The sequence below is a fragment of the Marmota monax genome, unplaced genomic scaffold (genome assembly GCF_021218885.2).
Source record: "Marmota monax isolate L192 unplaced genomic scaffold, Marmota_monax_Labrador192_F-V1.1 WCK01_AAM20220418_F8-fsc00416, whole genome shotgun sequence".
NCBI classification, from domain to species: Eukaryota; Metazoa; Chordata; class Mammalia; order Rodentia; family Sciuridae; genus Marmota; species Marmota monax.
Genome location: NW_026694067.1, coordinates 188,066 through 207,318, shown reverse-complemented (window position 1 = coordinate 207,318; position 19,253 = coordinate 188,066).

The window sequence follows — 19,253 nt, the reverse complement described above, 5'->3', positions numbered from 1 at the left end:
AATCCACTCATTTGAATTAATGTTCCTCTTACATGACTCCTGCTGATGAATCCATTCTTTTGCTTATCGCCTGACCCTGTCATCTCATACCACAAGAAGTCATGCTTGAAGATGCTCATGATGAGGTCTAAACAAACAAGATATGCAATCCCTCCACATTGTAAAAGCTATCTATTGCCGCAGTCTGGCTGGACACAAATAACGGAGCCGCCACGAAGCACTTGTAGGTTCAAACAGCAACTCTTTATTCCCGAACTCTCACCGGCACTCCACACATGCTCCCAGGGAACACCCTCACCCTCCACCGGGCTCAGCATGCATGCTCTCTCTGAACCCCGCAGAACTCAATGGGAACTCCAAAGTAGAGGGCCCCTGAGGCAGCAAGAGCCACCCTATTGCCGGACAGCAAAGGTCTATATACAACTGAATACACAGCTTAACTTAACCATCATCATCTCAATGGCTCGCTGGCATCACCTCTCAACCACTCCCTTCTGGCAAAATGCAATGCATCACCCCAACTGGCTGTGGCCCTCAACAATCTATGCTAAGCCCAAGGCCAACATCATTCTAAGTGAGAAAAACAGAAAGCATTTTTTAAATAATGAAACTCAAGCAAGACAGGGATGTCCTCTTTCATCACTTCTATTCAACATAGTCCTTAATCTCTAGTCAGAGCAATCAGACAGATGAAAGAAATTAAAGGGATATGAATAGGAAAAGAACTCAAATTATCACTATTTGCTTATGACATACTTGTATGTTTAGAAGATCCAAAAAATTCCCCCAGAAAACATCTAGAAATAATACATGAATTCAGCAAATTAGGATATAAAATCATGAACATGAAACAGATGCATTTCTATAAATAAACAATGAATCAATAGCAAGAGAATTTAGGAAAGCCTCCCCATTCACTCTAGCCTCAACACAAAACAAAACACAACAAACAAACAAACAATAGCAACAACAACAACAAAACCCTTAGGAATCAATCTAACAAAACAGGTGAAAGACCTCTACAATGAAAATTAAACAGTACCAAAGAAAGTAATTGAAAAAGATCTTAGAAGATGGAAAGATTTCTCATGCTCTTGGATAGGCAGAATTAATATAGCCAAAATGGTCATACTACCAAAACTTTTACAAAGATTTAATGCAATTCCTATTAAAATCCCAATGACATTCTTTTTTTACTAAAAGTACCAGGCTAAGGCTAATGCTCTCCCACATGGGGTCTTTCCTCTGGGGCCTCTACTGACCCTCTTTCTGGCTTTGGCTTATGCTTTCCCTCAGGGAAATCATTCCCTGGGGGACCTTCAGGACCTTCTTTTTGCTTGGGGATTTTTCTATCTCCCAGGTTGAATCTACTTAGGAGGTTCTCAGGATATTTATCCTGGCCCCAGCAACTCAGGCAACTCTGGTCACACCGACAACTCTGGACATATTGAGGAGCCATTCCCTTCTGGCACCCCACTGGAGCCCACAAGCCTGGTGGATAGATCATTACAGGAGGCACCTGGGGTGCAACTGCTGCCACTGCTCTGGCTGTTGCTCCTGCTGATCCTGATTTCATTATTACAAGGGCTTGTAGAGGTGTTGAGTATGGGAATCCCACTGGGATTGGCACTGGATGGAGCACAGACATTTGCACATGGGGTTGCATTGCCTGGGACCAAGGACTTGGGTGTCCTGGCACACAAACCAAAGGTGCTGGGGTTGGCATCTAGGCCTCCAAATGTGGCATGTACTGTGCTCCAAGCACCAACACCTCTGCCTGCTCCTCTTCTTCCAGGAACCATACCACAGCACCATGCTGTTGGGCTCCCATAACAGGTACAACATTTGGGGGCAATGGATCTGCCAATACTGACCTCTCAGCCTCTACTAGCCTCCCACATAGCACTTTACACCCATCCATCACCCGATGCAAGGCAACCTGAGTGAAGCAAAGCTGAGTGGTAGCATCATCATGCTCCTCACGCAGCCGCTGCAGCTCAGAGGCCCAAGCCCAGCAAGCCACCTCACACTTCTCCACATGATCCTGCAGCTGACAGAACCAATGCCCCTGCTGCTCCCACTGCCTGGCCACCACTGGCACGCCCAAGGCCAGGGCGCTCCAGGTGCACACCCTCTTGAGGTCCTGAGGCACCAGGGAGTCCACCACCACAGTGAGAAGCTGGTCCTCTACCTTGTTCCATGGATGAGAGCAAAAGGCCATGTAGAACTCCTGGCCACCACTGTTCAGGAGAACTTTATTATTAAGGAATCGGACCACCTCCTTGTGGAGAAAGCCACTGGCATGCTCGCCAATTCCACTGCTGTTGCTGCTGCGGCCTTTATTTCTTGATCTCATGAAAGCAAGGTGGATGTCCTCCCCCTGTTTATTTATTCACTTTTCTATTAAAATATTTATTCATTTTAATTTGTTATATATGATGCTGGAATTCATTTCACATTAGATGTAGAGAGCACCATTTTTCAAGTCTCTGGTTGTACACAAAGTTATTTTCACACCATTCATGTCTTTATATATATATATATATATATATATATATATATATATATATATATATACACTTAGGGTAATGATGTCTAACTTATTTCACCATCATTAGTACCCCCATGCCCTCTCCATTCCCCTCCCTTCCCTGTGCTCTATTTAAAGTTCCTCCATTACTCCCATGCCCCTGCTATCATTATGAGTCAGCATCCTCATATCAAAAGAAGCATTTGGCCTTTGGTATTTTGGGATTGGCTTACTTCACTTAGCGTTATATTCTCCTATTCCATCCATTTCTTTGTAAATGCTATTATTTTATTCTCTTTTAGTTCTGAGTAATATTCCATTGTGTATATATACCAAAGTTTCTCTATGTATTCATCTATTGAAGGGCTTCTGGTTTGGTTCCACAATTTAGCTATTGTAAATTGTGCTACTATAAACATTGATGTGTCTTTGTCCCTGTAGTGTGCTGTTTTTCAGTCCTTTATGTCTAAGCCAAGGAGTGGGATAGCATGGTCAAATGGCAGTTATGTTGCAAGTTTCCAAGAAATCTCCATACTGACTTCCAGATTGACTACACCAAAATACAGTCTCACAAGCAATGTATGAGTGTGCCTTTTTCCCCACATCCTGGCCAACTCTTATTGTTGTCTGTAATCTTGATGGCTGCCATTCTGACTGGAGTGAGATGGAATCTTAGAGTACTTTTGATTTGCATTACATCTCTACCAATGAATGACAGTCTTCATAGAACTAGAAAAAGGAACCACACAATTCATTTGGAAAAATAAAAGTCCTAGAATAGCTAAAGCAATCCTCAGCAAGAAGAATGAAGCAGGAAGCATCACAATACCAGACCTTAATCTATACTCTGGAGCATTAGTAACAAAAACAGCATGGTAATGGTACCAAAGGACACATATGGAACAATAATACAAAATATAAGACACAGAGACAAACACACATAGATATGCTTATCTCATAGTAGACAATGGTGCCAAAAATATACATTGGAGAAAACACAGGCTCTTCAATACATGATGCTGGGAAAACTGGAAATCCATATGTAGCAAAATGACATTCAAACTCTATCCCTCACCTACACAAAAATCAACTGAAAGTGGATCACAGACTGATAGTAGAACAGAGACCATGCACCCAATAGAAGAAAAAGTTGGCCCAAATCTTCCTGTCATTGGCTCAGGACCTGACTTCCTGAACAAGATCTCTAAAGTGCAAGAAGTAAAATCAAGAATCAATAGACACTAAAAAACTTCTCAGCAAAGGAAACAAGCAATAACATGATGAGAGATTCTACAGAATTGGAAAGACCTCAGATAGAGCACTAATCTCCAGGATATATGAAGAACTTAAAAACTTGGACACCAAAAAGCCAAATAACGCAACCAATAAATGGGCTAAGGAACTGAACAGACACTTCACTGAAGAAGAAATACAACCAATCAACACACATTGGAAAAAATGTTCATCATCTCTAACAATGAAAGAAATGCAAATCAAAACTACTATAAGATGTCATCTCACTCCAGAATGGCAATGTATCAAAAATACAGGCAATAACAAGTGTCATGAAGGATGTGGAAAAAAGTTACCTTCATATATTTCTGGTGGGACTGCAAATTGGTCCAGCCACTATGTGAAACAGTATGAAGATTCCTCAGAAAACTTGGACTAGAAGCACCCAGATATCCCATTCCTCAGTTTATACCCAATGGACTTAAAATCAGCATACCAGAGTGTTGCAGCCACATCAATGTTTATAGTGGCTCAATTCACAATACCTAAACTATGGAACCAACCTAGATGCCCTTCAGCAGATGAATGGAAAAAGAAAATGTGGTACATATACACTATAGAATATTATTCAGCCTAAAAGAAGAATTAAATATGGCAATTGCAGGTAAATATATGGAACTCGAGAATATCATGCTAAGTGAAATAAGCCAATCCCAAAAATCCAAAAGCTAAAAGGTTTCTCTGATAAGCAGTTGCTGATCCATAATGGGGCTGAGAGGATCAGGGAGAATCAGAAAGGCACTTTGGTTTGTATTGAGGGGACTGAGGGGAGAAGTGGAGCCATGTGGATGGAAGAATAGTAGAATGAGACAAACATTATTACCCTATATACATGTATGATTACACTATTGGAGTGACTCTGCCACATGTACTGCCAGAGGAAGAAGATGTGCTTAATTTGTGTACAATCTGTCAAAATGCACTCTACTGTTAAAAAAAGAAAAGAAAGTAAGAAAAGGGGGGAAAACACAATGTTTATAGGATAAATAATTTATTTGGATTCTCAAGGTTTCCCATGTCGCAATCCATAAACAATTGACTCCATTCCTTCGGTTTTGAGGCAAGGGTGAACATCATGGCAGAAGAGTGTGGTGGAAGAAATCAGTTCAAGACATGGTCAGGGGGAACTGGGGAGTTAAGCTGTTCTGGAACCTATTGTTTGAGCCTCTAGGGAGCATTCTCTGGAGGGCCACTGAAGCAGGTGGCAATGACAGGGCCACTCGCCTCTGTGCACCCCACCTCCCCATGGTTGTGTCTACTGGTGTCCTCCTTGTCCTGCAGGCCTAGCATGGAGCATGAGGTGTTGAAGTATCTGAAAAGAAACCTGCTGGTTGTTGCTTGGATGAAGAAGCTGAGTTGTGAGGGTGATTCTGACAAACACTGGCTTCACCACCTGGAGATTTAGCTCCACAGCATAGGGACCTGGGCCCCATGGGCAGTGCTGCCTCTGCTAACACCAAAGAAGCTGTTGACACAAAGAGCTGAATGATCTGCATAGGAATCAAACCTGTCCTCTGCTTTTGCTTGTACCAGTGCCCAGCATATTCATTGGCATGGCTGTCTCCAGAGCTGATGATTGTGGCCATCTGTCCCAAAGCAACTGACAACAAGGCCAGCTGTGTCAGCTCAACGAGAGTCACAGAGCCTGTAAGAGAGGAGACAAGAGGGTGCCTGAGGATAAAGGTCCCATTCCAATATTCCATCCTGAGGCTCTGCCTGGGCTAAGTCAGGGTATGGGGTGGGTACAGTTGAGGGGTGAAACTAGGAACAGGAGTAAGCATGTCACCTGTGCAGAGCATGATGGGAGCAGGATGGGGATAAATTTCCCAGAGCTCAAACACCTAATGTCCAGAGCATACCTGGTCTCCTTGAATCATCTTATGCTCTCTCAGGATTCTGGAAGCATTTGGTGATTTTGCAAACTTGCTCCTCTCTTGGAGCAGCTGACTTAGGAGTTCTGGGGAGCCTTCTTGAAAGCATAGTGGTTCAAGAGAACACAAATGGGGAGGGTTAGGAAAAGATTAACATTAAACAGAGACATGAGGTGGGAGGGAAAGGTAGAGAAAAGGGAAATTGCATGTAAATGGAAGGAGACCCTCATTGTTATACAAAATTAAATATAAGAGGTTGTGAGGGGAATGGGAAAAAAACAAGGAGAGAAATGAATTACAGTAGATGGGGTAGATAGAGAAGATGGGAGGGGAGGGGAGGGGGATAGTAGAGGATAGGAAAGGTAGTAGAATACAACAGTTACTAATATGGCAGTATGTAAAAATGCAGATGTGTAACCGATGTGATTCTGCAATCTGTATTTGGGGTAAAAATGGGAGTTCATAACCCACTTGAATCTAGTGTATGAAATATGATATGTCAATAGTTTTGTAATGTTTTGAACAACCAATAAAAAAAACAAAAACAAAAACAAATGGGGAGGGTTGAAGCATCAACTTACTCCATATGCTCTGCTTTTGGGGGCATACAATCAGCCTTAGTCTCCAGGGACCCAGATCAGAGGCACTTTCCAGGAATTGACCCATGACCACTCCCCTGACCCTACTGGGCTATCATATGCCCTATGCCCAGCTCAGTAAGGCTGTTGACTTTCCTGGAGCCTTCCCTGGATGAAGCTGGGCAGCTGAGACCACTGATAAAATCTAACTCAGCAGAAGACCAACCTTGTCCTCCTACACTGGGTCACCCAATTAACTTGTGTCCACTGATTGCAATTTTGTTGCAATGTGACACTATTATATTTCATTCATTTGTGAAGTAAGTTAATAAATGGCATTCTATTTATTAAGCAATCTCCTGATTTAGTTGATTCTTCACATTATCTAGTGTAATTTCTTAGGTGGCATTTGTTCCCCTCTTTAAGAGCCTCCTTCCCACAGTAGACTGTCAAAGGGCACTGGGAATTCTTTTTTTTTTTCTTCTCTCATTGCTTCAGTGTTGTACATAATATAGTCCAAGTGCCAGAAACTGTACTTGCCTGAGGAAAGCATTGAGTCCCCATGTTTTTTGTGAATTTTGTCAGCATTGAGGTTGCACAGAGCTGAGCTCTTGAGGAGAGTATTCAGGCATCCCTCTAATTAGAGGGATAATGTCATGAAACCAAAGAAGCCTTATGATCAGAGTATAACCAGAGGCAGATGAGCATCCATGTCACTCTATAGGCTGACAACAATCACTTTGACTAAGCAAGGAAACACATGTGGCCTCAGCAAGGGTATATATGTGGTGAATACAAGCAGTTTTCTGCTTCCCAAAAGTTCATCCCACTGCCTGTAGGGGCACTGCCCCAATCAAACCCTAGGTGGCTCAGGTCCTGTGAGGGTGGCCAGATCTGTGCCTTTGGCTTCTCAGAACCTACCAGCAGAAATACTCCAGATTTAATCAGCTAAAGTGGCCTGTTTGTGATCATTTTGTGTGTGTGCTTGTGATGCTTGATTTATTCATTTTATAAAAAAGTTCTTATGTACAAAACAAGCAGATTTATGTTTCTAAGAGTTAAAAGGACTCTTTGAAAATTAAATAAAAGGATTAAATGGAACTGTTTTTTTTTTCTCATAAGCACTTAAGTGAGTGAATGTGCCACAAGGAAGCTATCACATGCACATTGGGATACTCAAGACCACAGCTTCACCCAGCAGAGATCTGCACTTGAGCACAGAATTGGGTTCCTGTTTATATCCAGGGGTGCAGGAGGTGTACAAGACTCATATCCATGTTAGAATACCAACAACATCCTCTGGCTGCAAAGTAGACTCTGCCTCACAGCTGAACCAGAGTTGCAGAACTTGAGCTGACTGGAGGACATCAGTGCCAGCACAGCCTGGCCCCACAGTGGTCATGGGTACCTTGGTACCACAGGAAAGAATGTGAGGAAACCAATACAGTAATACTTGGCCATGATTCAGGGGACCAGAAACCATGGGCTATTACCAGCATCCTTATGCCCCAGGAGGCAGGCTACAGGAGGCATTGACAGCACTGGCTCTGCCAATGGTCATATTCCTGACTGGGCTGCAGCTCCTGGATGGCAGGTATGGAGATATGCAAGGCTGTCCCAGCACTAAACTCTGGCCAAGTCATCTAGGGACAAACCACCTAATTGCTTTGCTTTTTCACTTGTGTGCTCAAATCAAGAACAGGAGAGTTAAAACAGAAAGCATCCCTTCTAAAAACTGGAACAAGACAGGGATGCCCTCTTTCATCAATTCAATTCAACATAGTTGATAAAACTCGATGAAGAGCAATCAGAGAGATAAAAGAAATTAAAGGGATACACAAAGGAAAAAAACTCAAACTATCACTATTTGTTGATGATATGCTTCTATATGTAGAAGATCCAAAAAATTCCCCCAGAAAACTTTTAGAACTAATAAATGAATACAGCAAAGTAGCAGGACATAAAATCTATACCCATAAATCAAATTCATTTCTCTACAGAAGTGATGAATCCACTGGATAAAATAGTAGGAAAACCACCCATTCACAATAGCCTCAAAAAATTAGTTGGGAATCAATCTATCAAAAGAGGTGAAAGATTATTCAATGAAAATTACAGAATACTAAAGGAAGACATTGAAGAAGATTTTAGTATATGGAAAGATCTCTCATGCTCTTAGATAGGTAGAATATATATATATATATATATATATAGTATTAATATAGTAAAAATGTCCATACAACCAAAACTGTTACACAGATTTAATGCTATTCCTATAAAAATCTCAATGAAATTCTCCAAAGAAATAGAAAAAGCAAACACGAATTCATTTGGAAAAATAAGAGGCCTAGAAAAGATAAACCAATCCTCAGCAACAGAAGTGAAGCAAGAGGCATCACAAGATCAGACCTTAAACTATACTACAGAGCAACAGCAACAAAAACAGCATGGTGTGGTAACAAAAGGGACATGTCGAGCAATGATACAAAATAGAAGATACAGAGACAAAGCCACATAAATATGGTTGTTTCATATTAGACAAAGATGTGAAAAAATACATTGGAGAAAAGATACCCTCTTCAACAAATGGTGTTGGACATACTGGAAATCCATATGTAGCAAAATGAAATTCAACCTCTACCTCTCTGCACAAAAATTCACAAAATCAACGCTGCACAAAAATCAACTCAAAGTGGATCAAAGAGAGTAGATCAGAGACTCTATACCCAGAAGAAGAAAAAATAGGCCCAAATATTTTTAACAATGGTTTGGGACCTAATTTCCTGAATAAGACTCTTAAAGTGCAAAAAGTAAATTCAAGAATCAATAAATGGGATACATTGACACTAAGTAAATTCTTCTCAGCAAAGGAAACAATCAATAACATGAATGGAGAGCCTATAAAATGGAAAGAAATCTTTAGCACATGCACCTCGGATAGAGCACTGATCTTCAGGATATATAAAGAACTCAAGAAACTTAACACCAAAAAAACAAATGACCCAATCAATAAATGGGCTAAGGAAGTGCACAAACACTTCTCAAAAGAAGAGATACAATTGATGAACAAACATATGAAAAAATGTTTATCATCTCTACCAGTTAAAGAAATGCAAATTAAATCTACTCTAAGATTTCATCACACTCCAATAAGAATAGCAATTATGAAGAATACAATCAATAGCAAGTGTTGGTGTGTATGTTGTGAAAATTTTACACTCATACATTGCTAGTGGGACTGAAAATTGGTGCAACCACTATGGAAAGCATTATGGAGATTCCTCAAAAAACTTGGACTGGAACCACCATTTAACCCAGCTATCCCACTCCTGAGTTTATACCCAAAAGACTTAAAATCAGCATGCTACAGTGACACAGCTACATGAATGTTTATAGCAACTCAATTCACAAAAGCTGAAGTATGAAAACAACCTAGAAGCCTTTCAACAGATGAAAGGATAAAGAAAACATTATACACACACACACACACACACACACACAATGGAATATGTACTCATCCATAAAGAAGAATGACATCATGGCGTTTTCAGGTAAATGGATGAAACTAGAGAATATCATGCTAAGTGTAATAATTCAATCCCCCCAAAACAAAAGCTGAATGTTTTCTCTGACAAGGCCATGCTGATCCATAGTGAGGTAGGGAGGATAGGAAAGAATGATGGAACTTTCATTTGTGTAGTGGGGAGGGTGGGGATGGGTGGGTATGTGGTGACGGGAAGAACAGCAGAATGAGACAGACATAATTACCTTATATATGTGTATAATTACACTCTTGGAGTGACTCTGCCACATATACAGCCAGAGGAATAAGAAGTAGTGCTTATTATGTGTACAATGTGTCAAAATGCATACTACTTTTAAAAAACAAAATAACAAAAAAAGATAGTAAAAGAAAAAAAGAACAATTAGAAGAAGAAAAATGTGTTTGGTGCTCATGGTTTCAGTCTATAAATATCTGACTCCATTCCTTTGATCTTGAGGCAAGAGAGAACATCATGGGGGAAGAGTGTGGTGAAAGTGATGAAGAGGATGGTACCAATTCAAAAGCTTCTGCATAACAGAGGAAACAATTAGGAATGTTAAAGAGAACCGACAGAATGTGAGGAAATTTTTACTAGCTACTCTTCTGATGGGATTAAGATATATAATATACAAAAAGCCCCAAAAACTTTATAGCAAAAAAATTAAAAACTCAAATAGTAAATGAGCAAATGAATTAAACACACTCTTCTCAAAAGATGAAGTAGCCAACAAATATAGAAAAAATGTTCAACATCATTAGCAATTAGGGAAATGCAATTCAAAACTACACAGAAATTTTTATCTCACACCAGTCATAATGGCAGTCATCAAGAATACAAATCATTATAAATACTATAGTGGATGTGGAGGAAAAAGATGCACTTTTAAACTGTTCATGAAATGGTGTATCAGTATACTTCTATGCAAATCATTATGGAGGCTCCTCAAAAAACAGGCATGGAACTACCATATGACCTAGCTATACCATTCCTCAGAATATATCCTGAAAACTTAAAGTCATCCTATTCCAGTGATGCATGTGCACCCATATTTATAACACCAAAATTCACATTGGAAAACTATAGAACCAGCCTACATATCCATCAGTGGATGAATGGAGAAAGAAAATGTGATAAATGTACACAATGTATTTTCATTTAGTTATAAAGAAAAAAATAAAATTTTGTCATTTGCAGGAAAATGGATTGAACTAGAGACCATTTGGATTAGTGAAATAAGTCAGAATCAGAAGGTTAAGGGTATTATGTTTTCTCTCATATGCAGAAGCCAGAGAAGACAAAGCAAAGCAGAGGTAGGGGTGAATCTCATGAAAATCAAAGAGAGATCAGAAGAATGGGAACAAGCCAGCAGGCGGGAAGGGATCAGGGAAGGTCAGGGGAGTGCTGTTGACCAAATTATATTGTAATAATAACTACAAACCCCATCTGTATATAAAACAATAATTCACAAGAATAGGATCCTGTAGAATGTTATGTTCTACATATATATGTCAAAATACACTCTACTTTCATATGTATCCAAAAAGAACAAATTAAAAGTAAGTAAATAAATGTGAAAAAAACAATAATGCACCATTAAAAACCTAGAAATGTGGCAAAAATATAACAAGAACTTATGTGGTGGAGGAAACTCATTCAAGGAATCTGGGAAGCTGGTGGGATGGGGGGTGGGAGAGAGAGAGGGGGAGAGGGAGGGAGGGAGAGAGAAAGAGAGAGAGAGAGAGAGAGAGAGAGAGAATAGAGAAATGATAAATCCTTCCAGAGCATTCCCTCATTGATTTACTTGCCCCAACTAAGTCCCATCTGCCAGTAGTCCATTCAGCCATCAATGAATTAATCCAATGATGACATTAGAGCCCTCATGATCTAATTATTGCACAAAAACCCCATCTCTGTACCTTGCTGCATGGGGGATATTGCTTTCAGCACTTGCACCTTTGGGGGAACATGTCAGATACACACCATAACAACATGGTTTATTATTTATTTTAGAAAAAATTTCATGTCAGTTGTAGAGTTCTAAAAGAATAAAAGACTTTTCTTTCATCACTTGATATTTCATCTCTGCTTCTGGCCTGCATAGGTTCTGTTGAGAGATCCGATATTAATTTTATGAAGAATCATCTGAATGTAAGGAGCTCTTTCTCTCTTGATCCTTTCTATACTTTGTTTTTGTACTTGATTCTAATAGTTTTGACAACAAATCTGTAACCCTGGAGATCTTTGATATGACCTGTCTGGATCTCATTGAGCCCCTTGAAAGGAAAGATTAAGATCTTTCCTATCTTTGGGCTCTTAGTTATTAATTCACAGCACATTTCTTCCCCTTTCTTCGCTTCTTGTGAGGCACACATAATGCATCCATTGCTTTGTTTACAGTTTCCCACAGGTTTCTTGCATGCTGTTAATTACTCCATTTCCATCCACTCTACCACAAATGCCACAATTTCATTTTTTTATGCCTGACTAGAACTCATTTGTATTCCACACCACACTTTTGTGATCCATTCTTGATCCATCCGTCTATTGAATGGGTATCTAGGATGAATCCATAATTTAGCTATTTTTAAATGTGCATGTAGAAACACTGAGGTGGCTGTATTGCTATAGAGTGCCAAAAATGTTTCTTGGAAAAGCGAATCTTTTAAACAACTGATGCAGGGAAACTGGATATTTTCATGTAGAAAAATGAAATTAGACCCCTGCCTCTCACTGTGTCTAGATTTGACCTTTTGGGAAAATACCAAGGAGTGGGAGAGCTGGGTCATGTATTGGGTCCATCCCTAGACTTTGGAGGAATCTCCATGCTGCTTTCCTGAGTAGTTGTACTAGTCTGCAGCCCCACCGATAATGTACCAGTGTACCTTTGCCCACAACCTCATCAGCATTTATTGTTGTTTTCATTCTTGATAATTGCATTCTGACTGGAGTGAGATGAAATCTTAGTGCAGTTTTCATTTGCATTTTCCTGATGGATAGAGACGTTGAACATTTTGTCATTTATTTATTGAATATTTATATTTCTTCTTTTGAGAAATTTCTGTTTAGTTCTTCTACCCATTCATTATTGGTTTCTTGGAGTTAAGTTTTTGGAGGTCTTTTTATATTTGGAATATTAATACCCTATCTCATGAATAGCTGGCCAAGGTTTTCTCCATTCCGTCAGCTCCCTCTACACATTCTTTATTGTTTCCTTTGCTGTAGAATGTTTTTAGTTTGATGGCATCTCACTTATTGACTCTTGGTTTTATTGCTTGTGCTTTTTGGGACCTGTTAGGAAGTTGATGTCAGCATCTCTATGATGGCACCTTGACTCTGTCTTTTCATCTAACAGTTGTAAAGTTTCTGGTCCAATTCCTAAGTCTTTCATCCATTTCAATTTGAATTTTGTGCAAGGTAAGAGACAGGAGTCTAATTTCATTTTGCTACATATAGCTAACCACTTCCCAGCATCATTTGTTTAAAATAATGTCTTTTTTTCCAAGATATATGTGTGTATATACATATATATTTTTGTATTTGTGATTTTATTGGCTGTATTGAGAATCAATACACAGACATTTCACTTTGTACACAATTCTTAACACGAGTACCCGAAATCTAAAAAGCCTTATACTGTGATTATTTTTCAGTTATTCCCATGACTTTCCAGCTTTGAATTTGGAGGCAAATTTTTCTTAATATAATATTAAATACTACTATCTTTGAATGCTGATGTTACTTAGGTCCCACAAATTCAAAACTTTCTCTCTCTCTCTCTCTCTCTCTCTCTCTCTCTCTCTCTCTCTCACACACACACACACACACACACACACACACCATACTCAAATTTTCCATCTTTCACAGCACATTAAAAATATTAGGAAAACTAGACTTCTATGACCAAGGTTGTTCAGAGTACATAGATTCTTACAGCAATGATTCAGTAGTGGTCTTCTTTAGAAAACTATTCTAAAAAACACAGGAATAGAATAGAAATAATTCAAAATATTCAAGAAATTAAATTCAATTCTGTGGTTCCAAATTGAGATTTCTTCCTTTTTAAAAATGCTTTTAGAGCTATAAAAAAACTTGTATTTACAAAATAGTTGCTAAAAATATTCCTCTGAATTGTACAAGAAGGGAGATGGGGCCACTGGTAAGAAGTGGTGTATGATTAATCATTCACTTCCTATTTTCTTCTTAAGACCAATGTTTTTATTTTCATTTTTCTCATTCATTCATTCATTCATTCATTCACTTGTTCATTCATTTTGAGTTGTTTTTTAAAAACTGCCCCTTTTATCTATTCAATAGCTTAAGTGATGATTGATTTTTAGATTGGCTAGCCCACATACCCACATTGGTTTTGTCAAACACCTGTACAGATGCTAACTTAAGTTGTTTTTCATATGTGATTAGAATTTAATCAGTCATCACAGAGTAAAGTAGGTTGTCCTCTATGACATCCCTGAGCCTCAAGCAGAGTCAAAGGCTTTTAGAGCAGATAGTGGGATTTTCAAAGTACTGTCCGACTGAATTCAGACTCAAGACTTGGACCTTACCTCTTACTGAATTATCAGGCTGAGCCTGCCCAGCTGATGTAGATCTCACCAGCTACAACAATCACATGAATCAATTCAATTGAATATTTGTCTCTCTCTATGTGTGTCTATGTATGTATATGTATATGATCTAGTATATGATCTATGTATATGATCTAGTACATCTATTCAGGCTTGCACTACTATAATGGTGTTTTGATTATTGTAGACTGCATATATAGTACAGGTTTCATAGGATACAGCTGAACAATTCTTTTTGTATCATCCTGTCCTAAGGTTAAGTATAACTCATTACTTATGTTTCTGGTGATAATGGTGTAAACAGTGCCACTGTGCTGCCAATCATGGAAAAATATCACACAATTATGTGTAGTAGATGATATATGATAATGATAACAATTAAGTATGACATTTTTGGTTTATTTATTATACTATATACTGCTAATCACAGTGTATTCCTTCTAATTATAAAAATGATTGGTGTAATGTTATCTGTTGTGCTATGCTTACAACAGCCTCAGACCTCTCACGTATATCTAGTTTCTTCAGATTTTGAGACTGTTGCATTGCTCCCTGCACCATGAGGGACTCTACCCTCTCTTGATTGCTTCATTTCTCTTCTGTAGGATCCAATCCCATGATGGTTTATTCATGGCTCTAGAAGCAACAGGCTTCAATATATGTTGTAAGTAAATTGTATAAATTTTATAATATTAAAATATATATATGCCATAAACATTCACACAAATTCCATATATCTTTGGTGTATAGCAGGCTGTTCCATCTAGATTTATTTTTAAGTGCATTATATCATGTTTACAGAATGATAAAATTGCCTAATGATGCATCTCTTAGGATATGCTTTCTGTAGTATATATTCATATCTCCCTTCATTTGACCCTCGATATTATATTCTGCATCTTTAGATTCCACCAAACATGCATTGTAAGTATTTTCTAAAAATGCTTCTGAACTAAACATGTTAATGTCTCTGTTTTCTATCTTTATTAATCCCTGCAAATAACATGGAAATACTACACACACAAAAATTGTATCTGTATCTATAATATCTATTTACTTATTTTATCCCATGTCTTCTGTCATCTGTCAATCAATCTATATCTACATCTACCTTATTCTATGTCTGCTATGCCTCCCATTAATTCTATTTCCATGGAGAACCCTGATTAATACAGTGAACCATCTGTAACATTTGAAATAAATTAAAATAAAAAGGTTTTATTTTAATGGTGCTATACATCTTACAGTGTATATATATATAACTGAACAACATCTACCTTCAAGTGATATCATATACTTTATATATAAGTAAGAGCTTCATAACCTATTCTTCATTCCCTCCACTTTTGTGCTATTTGGTTCATAATCTCCATTTAAGACAGTCGAACCCTAATATATATTTTCACTAATTTTTCTTCAGTCAATGATTTTCTTATGGGTGAAATTCTCCAGAATTATCTCTTCTTATCTATGTCATCACAATGTCAGATGTTTTCCCTTTATTTTGTGTAAATGCATTTTTCTACATTATGCCATTTCTTTCTATGAGGGGTTCTCTAGTGTCACTGTAAGTGAAAGACTGTAGGTGAACTTTTTGGGGGAAGGATAACAAAAATTGATGAGAGGGATGCTTTGCCTCTGAAGCAAAACCCCTTTATTTTTTACTTGATTGTTGGTTTCTGCTTTCCACAATTGTGGAACATTTTTATACAATTGTTCTTTACTCTATCTGGTCATGTTCCATCTTCACCCTGCCTTCCTGGCCCCAATCCCATACTTTAGGCTGCAAGAAGCTCTCCCCCAAACCACTGATGTCCTGATAATTGTTTGACTTATCCTCCAGTTTTATATTTAGTAGTTTCTGGGAGAAACAACCATTTGCTTTATGGATTCTTCACTGTTTCTAGTCCCATTTAAACATGTGTTTGTTCCCTTTCTAGGACTTCTCTCTTCCCATAATGAACTAGCTAGCAATGGTATCTGGGACATTCTCTTCTTCCTGTTTTTATGCATCAGAGTTGGACATAATCTTCTTCAAATGTCCAGAAATCATACTTGGCTGAGGAACACATTTCAGTCCTCTTGGTCTCTGTGAAGTTCCTCAGTGACATGGTTGGGTTGAACATGGCTGAGCTGTGGAGAACCAGCAGTCAGGTTTTCTCCAGTGAAGAGGATCCTGTCACTGAGCTGAGGTGAGTTTCATAACCATAATGTGACCTGAAGCAGGTGATAGTCTACTTCACTCTGCAGAGTGTCCTAAATGTGAGTGTATACTCAAGGCAAAGACAAGGCCCTGTGAGTCCCCTGTCTCCATCTAAGCACATGAGCTATATCCCTCAGGGCAGATCTGCATGGAAGTGGGAGGAGAGGCAGGGAGAAGGGTGAAGGCATCTCTGGAAGTGCCCAGGATAGAGGGATTAGTCCTGGCACCACTCCTGGACAATAAGAGAACATGCTCTGGGATTGGGGAGGACATCCAGGCAGCTGTCCTGGGAGAAAGACAGAGGCACTCATGTTCCATCCACTCACATGGATCCTTCCTGGAGGGATCTTGGTGTAGTGACTTGCAGGCTCCTCCAGAAAATTTCCCAGGTAAGGCCTCCACTGTTTTCATGTTCCTGACATTTTGAGTAGGATCATAAGAATGTGGAAATTGCAGCCCAGGCAAGGACTATGACCTGGTGACTGGTTTTGACCAACTGGATATACGTTTTCCTGATATTTCTCTTTTGCTGCTGCAGCCTCTTTCTGACTGCTCCTGATGGTAGCTCTTCCTCTCCCTGCTGGTGGAGGAGCCTAGGAGCAGTATCTCCCACCTTGAGGAGATTCTAAAGACCATATTACAGAAGAGAGTGCATTTATTGTGTCCAGCCTCACTCTATGCAAGCTGTATACACTTTGCCCTACCAAACACAGCACAGAGAAATGGCATCCATGGGGTGCAGTCAGGGGTGTAGCATGCTGTTTATTTGGCCCTGTCCCAGGGTGGAATTTCCATTCCTGATGTTGTGTTTTCTGAGGAAAGGGGGAGAGGGCTTGCTTCTTAGCTTTTCTGAAAAAAAAGAATAAACATGTGGGGTGCTATGTATTAAGTCAAGTTCCTGTGTATTTGCTGCCTCATAGCAATGAGAGCTGCTACAGAGTCAATAGGAGCCCAGGATGTTTCTATATTAAAGCTCAGTATTGTCCTTACATGATAAGTATCATCATCACTAATCATAATTTCCATTATTAATATTTTTATTTCATCACAAACCTCCTAGTTCATGGTAAAGGATTTGTAAGCCAGCCTCAGCTGTTCTTTGATAAAACTGGGCATCTCCTCCTTGTTAAGAACCAAAGAGGCTTGAACCAATGAGGGGAAATCACAATGCACATGGATCCCCTTTCCTTGAATTTTCTCTGAGGCAGGACAAGAGATTCCAAGATTGGGCCCCTCACTATTTCCACAATAAATAAGACATTTTCATTGTTTTGTATCATTTATATTTGAAAAATGTTTGTCTTAATGTTTCATATCAGGTAATGTTGACACTCAGTTGCCCAAGAGAAGAGATCTTTAATGTCATGGAGAGAAGACAGCATGGTACCATGAATTCAGGTCCTAGTTCCTTTAGGGGAAGAATGGGGAGGTGGAAAGTTGAGTGTCAAGCCAGGCCCATGGCTTATATTCCACTCAGCTCACCACTGAATCCTGTTATGCCAGGACAGTCACTGAGAGTCCAATTCAGTCTTCAGGTTTTTGATGATGGTGGGGACTGTGCTCAGGTTAGAGCTGGAGAACCTGTCAGCAGTATGGGTCTGCTCTGCTGTGCTGTGTTATGCTGAGCAGGGTTGGCCTGGATCCTGATGGTTCTCTCTGCATTGTTGCCAATTCCCAGCCTCATGAGCTGGTGAGTGACAGGAGTCTCAAGTTTACCTCTACTAGGGGTAGCTGAGTCTGAGGAGACTTCAAGGCCTCATTCTCAGGTGTTCACCTCAGCAGTATGATTCTAGACTGAGCTCAGAGACAAGAAAGAATCAGTGTGCTTGGGCAGGTGATAGTCTATTTCACTCTGCAGAGTGTCCTAAATATGGATGTGTACTCCAGGCAGAAAGAGAAGCCCAGCAGACACATACCTGGGTATAAGGAAGGGTGGCCTTGAAGCAGGGAGAGAGGGAGGGAAGACTATAGAGTTGAGGAAGCAGTGAGGATGGTGGGAGAGAAGTAGGCTCTGTAAAGGGAGTGAGGGACCTGAGGATGTTGCTGGTGAGAAGCTGGATCAGGAAGGCACAGGTTTTCATCCGTGGCCCAGTCCATGGTACCAAAGTTCTAGGAAGTGCATTTCCATCATTTGAACCCTCTACCCCAAAGCACTGTGGGGCATCCTAACTTGGTCATTTATATCCTGTGGGCATATGTTTTGCAATATTGGTGCAGATCACCCAGCACCTCTCATCCTTGTAACATGGTGATGTGTGTGTATGTTTGTGTGTGTGTGTGTGTGTGTGTGTGTGTGTGTAGAATATCACCTACCCTGGGAATATCACAATGTCCTCCCTCTCTCATGATCACTGTCATCCTCAGTGAATGTGGCTGGTAATGAGGACTGAGGCCACCTGTGTCAGTTTCACTATTGGACCAGGACAGTAGTGTCCAGGAGGATAAGGCAAAAATTGTAACTAGGTTACTCTGCTTCAGGACATTTTTGGAAACCAACTGTCCACACAAGCTGTCTCCACTGTGTTTTCAGTTTTCACATGGCCTAATTGTTTTTATCAGAAAAGGGGTTAGTAACTAAGACTCACTTAATGACCTTTTGTTATTATTCCATAGATGTGACCAAATCCTAAGCAGTTCCTGTTTGTAAATC